This window comes from Chinchilla lanigera, unplaced genomic scaffold, assembly GCF_000276665.1.
Source record: "Chinchilla lanigera isolate Chin_1 unplaced genomic scaffold, ChiLan1.0 scaffold00220, whole genome shotgun sequence".
Classification (NCBI taxonomy): domain Eukaryota; kingdom Metazoa; phylum Chordata; class Mammalia; order Rodentia; family Chinchillidae; genus Chinchilla; species Chinchilla lanigera.
Genome location: NW_004955621.1, coordinates 88,861 through 94,860, shown reverse-complemented (window position 1 = coordinate 94,860; position 6,000 = coordinate 88,861). Strand labels below are relative to the sequence as shown.

The 6,000-nt window shown below is 36.9% G+C and overlaps 1 protein-coding gene across 4 annotated transcripts in view; it reads left to right on the top strand.

Annotated features, from left to right (window-relative positions):
• Positions 1–6,000, top strand: part of Dmtf1 (cyclin D binding myb-like transcription factor 1) — a 45,004-nt gene that overhangs the window by 600 nt on the left and 38,404 nt on the right. The window lies entirely within an intron of this gene.

The window sequence follows — 6,000 nt, the reverse complement described above, 5'->3', positions numbered from 1 at the left end:
CCCCGTCCCCGCCGGACCGCGCGGGCGCCTCCCGCGCACGGCCCGGTGCTGTGGGGCCGGCTGGGGCCGAAGCGCGCGTTCTGTACTTTGTTAGAATGTCATTCGGGACCTGCTGACACCTGTGTCCGAGTCACGCAGCGCCACCGTTTGTAGCTTTTCAGCTCCAGTTCAAGTAAGAAAATCACCTTTCGCTGTGCTGAAAGTTTACGAACAGCAAATCCATTTTTCCTTAGGCCTTTTCGTGTCTTTCCGTTACTTAATATTTCTTGAAGCTGGTTTTAATTGGTTGCAGGTAACTTTTTGAGGACTGTGCTTTTAGTACTCTACCACTCTGACGTTCAGACTCCAACTGTGGTATACACAAAATACTAGCTTTTCATAATAATTGTAGAGTATTGTTAAGAGTCTCGTTAAGATTTAGAAGTAAAACGTTAAAATTACCTTCCTTAACGTAACAAAAAAGTTTGACCCTGACTGAATACCACTTTGGTGAGAGAATCAAGGTTTTTTCTCCCATTTGCAAAGCACAAAGACAACCTGACTCTATCTGGTGGAAAAAAAGATTTGTTATGAAGAAAAATAAATGATTTTAAGTTCTGTGTACCTAAGGTGCTTTTTTTATTTTTATATTTTTTAATTTTAAAGAATAAAAAATAACAGACAACAAAACAAAGAACAAAAATGGTACAGGGTTTCAAAACAAGGATAGGAATTAACAGTGGTTGTGATACTACTATTATCTTCAACGAAGTTACCCAGATTACCAGATGTAAGAATGCAAGATTGATCAAACTATTAAAGAGAATAAAAAAAATTAGAAACGATACAGCGCTTCACTAGACAGGATGGTAGGAAGTCACCAATGGAGGTTACATTGCATATGGGTGTCTTTAAATTAGTTGTTCAAATTACTAGATAGAAACGTGTAAAATCGGTCAAAAAAATTAAGCATAAACTGTTCTTTCAGTAAACCATTAGACACCTAAGATGCTTTTGTGTACCACCAAACAAGCTAATCTTCCCCCTACTATTTTCGTTGTTAGGCTCACCCCAAATACGCGTTTGGGGATTGATCTGGAACCTGCCTGTTGTGCATGAATCTCATTTAGATTGCGCTCGAGTTAGGTGGTGGAGCCACAATGCTGTTGCTCTCTTTACCAGCATTTGATCAGTGGCACTAGGCATTGAATATTGATGAGAAATTTAAGTCTGTATCTCTAACAGTTACAGGGATAAGTATGTACTATATACACATTTTTTTCGAGAGAAAAATTATTTTATTCCACCCAGAGTGCTTTAAAGGGAAGGAGGATATATAAGGCTAGGTAGAAATCACTTGATTAGTAATTAGTCAACTACAGATTGGTTTTACTGATCATGTATTAAATTCGAAAGTCCTAAAAATAACATCTCATTATTTTGAACAGTTGCTTTTGTCATGCTTCATTGAGTACATTGGCTCAAATTAACACTTGTGGGAATGAATAAACTATTAAGAAATAAGTGTCCCTAAGGATTTACAACTTCGCACATAAATGTTAAAATATGGAGAAGGCTCAGAAATGTTTTGGAAGGTATCTACAATCTGGTTCATTTGTCTTAAATTTCCATGCCTGTCTAGTGGAAAGACTTTAAAACTTTAGAACAACAACGTTTAGGGAGGATTTATTCCACTTTTATATAAAGGCTACCTAGTTAACTCTGAGATGTTATCCTGCCTTATCAAAAGTTTTTCTTCTTAGTAATTCATTACGTCTTACCATTATGATTTTCAGCACTTTTTTTTCTGTGAAGATTCCCTAGAAATTGGTTTAGTGAAATGCTTTCTAATTTTACTTCTGAAGCTTTTCCTATGTGTATATGACAGATGATCAGAGAAAGTGAAAAACGTATTGCGAAGGGTTAATTATAAAATAAGTAAAATATGGAATGTGTTTGATTTCATATCTTTCTCCGACTGTCTTGAAGGTGTTTTTGTTTTGTGAAGAGATTTTTTTGTAATAGCAGTCACAAATTGGTTTTGCTTGCTTTGATTCCATAAAGGTAAATAAAGTTTAAATATTAGGAGCAGTTTATCATTATCCAATTTTTTTCAAGTTTGTGAAAAGATAGCCTATACTATGATTAAATACTATAAAGAAATCAGGAAAAAACATTGGAAAGCTCTTCATCAACAATTTAGTTTTCCTTTTGGTCATCCTATATTTTAAAATGTCATTTTGGTTACATACACTGTTGGGTTATTCTTTCAAGAACCTACTGGAAAAGCTAATTATTCACTGGTTATTCTTCCAAACACCTGCTGGAAAAAAGCTAAAAGCTAATTATTCATTTACCATCATGGGTTTTGTAATGAAAGAAATACTCATTAGATTTATGTACTGCCAGTGTGTGTATTAGTGTCTGATAAGGAAGTGCGCTTAAAACATTAACCTGAGTTAAATCAGAGGAATATGGTAGTGATTTGTATTTTCCTTTAAAGAGCTTCTGATGGTTCCTTGCATAAAAGTACTCAGATTTGAATGTGAAATCTCAGTCTAGCCAGACACACATTATAAGCCCTTAAATTGTGCACTGGCTGAAAAATGAGCTTTTTAGTAGGCAGTATGATCTTTAGTAGCCAGGTATGAAATCTTGTCCCTTAAAATGACCCATATTACTGGGTAATTGTCTTTACTCAAATAATGACATTGTTTTTCATAATTGATAATTGAATCAAGTTCAGGCAATTGAGGTCTATTAAAATAGACTCCATTAACAACTTTCTTAATGTTTATGGAATATAGTCAGATTTTTTAACATTTTAGAACCAAGTCATAATGAATGTTAATTAGGGTACTTCACTCATTATGTTTTATGTTTATTAATAAGTCTCCTTGATTTTTTTCCAGAAAGTATATAAAAGAACCCATTTCCAGAGGTCCTGAACCATAGTCTAAAGCTTTCGCTTTCTTTTTTTCCGGTCCCGGGAATTGAACTCACGACCTTGCCTATGCCAGGCAGGCGCTGTGCCGCTGAGCTAAATCCCCAGCCCTAAAGCTTTTGCTTTCAAGTGTGAAGTGTTCCTAACTGGGAATTAAAATCCATATTTATGAAGATATTATTATTCTGTGGCTTTGTCTGGTCTCTGACATCCTTGCCTGTACCCATGTTCAAGATGCAAGAAACCTGTTATATCTGCCATGAAGATTTTTCTGTTTGTTTTATTTTAAAATAAATATACCTTAAAATATCTTTAAAATTATTTATGCATTACTAGACAACTCCTTTTTTAAGTATTTCCCTAAGGCATTGCTTATATGAAATAGTTGATACGGTGCTAACCGTGAAGTTTTTAATAACCTCAAAAAATGTTCACTAATAATATTTACTCATTAAAATGTAGGATATAAGCATGAGTATTGGAGAATACTTCTGCTGCAGTAAGTCAGGGTTGTAAAAGATCGAATCTCAGTGTGGTAAGAATAAAAAGTTAGATGCAAGAGTTGGAAGATAGTGAGATACGCAAACACTTCTTTCTTATATAGCATCAGGAAAACTGAAAACTAGCTTCCTGTCTGTCTCAACCCATGTTCCTCAATCCTCAAATCACCTAATAAAGCTGTGCTGGGTGTTTTGTGGCTTGCCAGCTTTCCTATTCTAATAGTATCTACTCATGCAACATAGGCTCATCCCACCTTCCAATTTAGAATTCTGTGGACATCCTGGACATCCTGTGGTCAGCGTGTTGCCACTTGTGTTTCTCATGATCACCACTGATAGCACCTGCCTGTTCCACACCTGTGCTCATGCTGTATGTGGGAACTAGTGGCGAGCTGTTTACAGAGTTGGCCCAAACTAGCAAGAGATGTGACCTCTCCTTGGCTTGTTTTGGGTTTTAGAAGAGAATGACCTGACAGTTACTCAGCAAATAGGTTCAGTATGTAAGTTCAATGGAATACTGCTGTAAGATCTATTGAATAAAAAGTTCACATCATTGCTGGAATGGAAAGTATCGTGAGTGACTCAACTACATTCTGTGTTAAGTAACAAATCCAGGAGTATTTATGTGTATCCCTTTTGTTCTACCAGGTCATTATCTGTTAAATAGGATCATGTTTACTGAGTACTATATATAAAAGCCAATATATTTCTTAATTAGATGTGGAAGTAATATAAGAGTGCCGCTATAAATGTATTACATTTCAGATTTTTTTCCATTAATTTATTAAAGTATTGTTGCTTTATAGCTAGCCACCAAATGATAGGAAATAGTAACATGCCAGTTCAGGAAAAATGGCTATTAAAATTTTGTATTTTTCCCCCATTATATATTCTCATTTATAGTTAATATAAATGTGGCATATGTGGTATTACCCATTATGAAGGGAGTGAGGGCAAAGTGGGTTAATGGTATTGTGTCTGTGTGCTCCAAAAAGTTCATGGTAGAGTTGGAGATCTCCCTGATACATATTTGAGGGAGAAAAGCCTCCAGAAGTTAAACTTAGTTTTGTGTATAATATATTAGAACGAAGGCATTAATAGCCCAGCTTTTTATCCCACAATCATAGATAGACTTTTTTGTTTGCTTGTTTGTTTTTCTTCTGGTGCCAGGAATCAAACTCACGACCTTGTGCTTGCCAGGCAGGCGCTGTGCCACTGAGCTAAATCCCCAGCTCCGATCATGGGTAGACTTAACACAGCAGTATTTCTCAATCAAACCTCAGAAGTACACTTCTGAGTAACAGCTGTCTCCACCCCACTTGCTGCCCTACTCCTTCCCGTCAAAGAGACAAAGCTAAACCATATGAAAGCAGTGTCTGTAGTTTGTCTTTCCTTCACCTTGCTCAACACAGCTGACAGGTACTCGTCGAAAACACTTGCTTCAAGTCCACATTCTTTCTTCTGTGGTCTCACTGGTCCTTGTGGTCTCTTTTGCTTGTTGTCTTCCTGACTTGGAAGTGCACTTAGTAGAGGCCCCTAGAGCTGATATCCAGGCTGTGTTCTCCAATTGCTGTGGTGTTTGCATACCACTAACACTTAGAGGTATAGTCCTACCCTGTTGAGTTCAGTTTAGCCATGTTGACTATAACATTTACTCAAACGAAGCTTTATATCGTATGTTTATATGTTAATGTGTGTAAAAGATTTTGTAAGGTTTAACTGTTTCAAATTATTCAAATATTCAAGCTCAAAGCCTACAAATTGTCTTGAGAGAGCTCCCCTGTTAGTCTGTACATCTCCATCTGCCCTGCCTCACAGTTCGTCCTCTGCTATCTCTTCTACGACTGCAGATGCCTTCCCAAACCACAGTCAGCTCTTGGAAAGCATGTCTTTAAGTTACTCCTATACCCATTCTTCACACCACAGACATAACCGAAAATGTGAATTATATTTCACAGTTTAAAAGTTCTGTAAGTTTTCGGGGCCTTGTGTGGTCTGCCCCAAGTGTGTTTTCTTGCTGTGAACCACTGAAGCAGGATAACTTGATAAAGAAGACATTGCTTTAGCTCACAGTTCTGAAGGCTGAAGTCCACACACTTTGGTGCTGTCTCTGCCTAGGGCCTGAAGGCAATGGCGAGGGTACATGTGGGAGGACGCAAACATCTGGCCTCTGTGGTCCCTCTGTCCCTGAGGGCACCCCCACCTGACCTAAGGACCTCCCACCAGCCTGTGCCCCTTAGCAGTCTGTCCCGTGCCCTTGGCATCTACCCATGAGCAGTTGTGTTTTTGGCTTAAAAGTTTCTTTTAAAATGAAAATGGCAGGGTTATTAAAAGTAAAATTTATATCATAAATTAAAGTAAACATTTGCAGAAGCTTTTTGGAAAATAGATTGCAATATTGTTAAGAGTTCTAAATGTTATGTCCTTAGATCTAGTTTACAGTTACTAATTTTAGTTACTAATTCAATTACTATGGAAATAGATTGTGAGAATTATTTCAGTATTGCTTAAGGAAATAAAAAATTGAGGCCAACATAAGTGTCCAATAGGGGAATTCTTAAATATTGTCTATTTTTT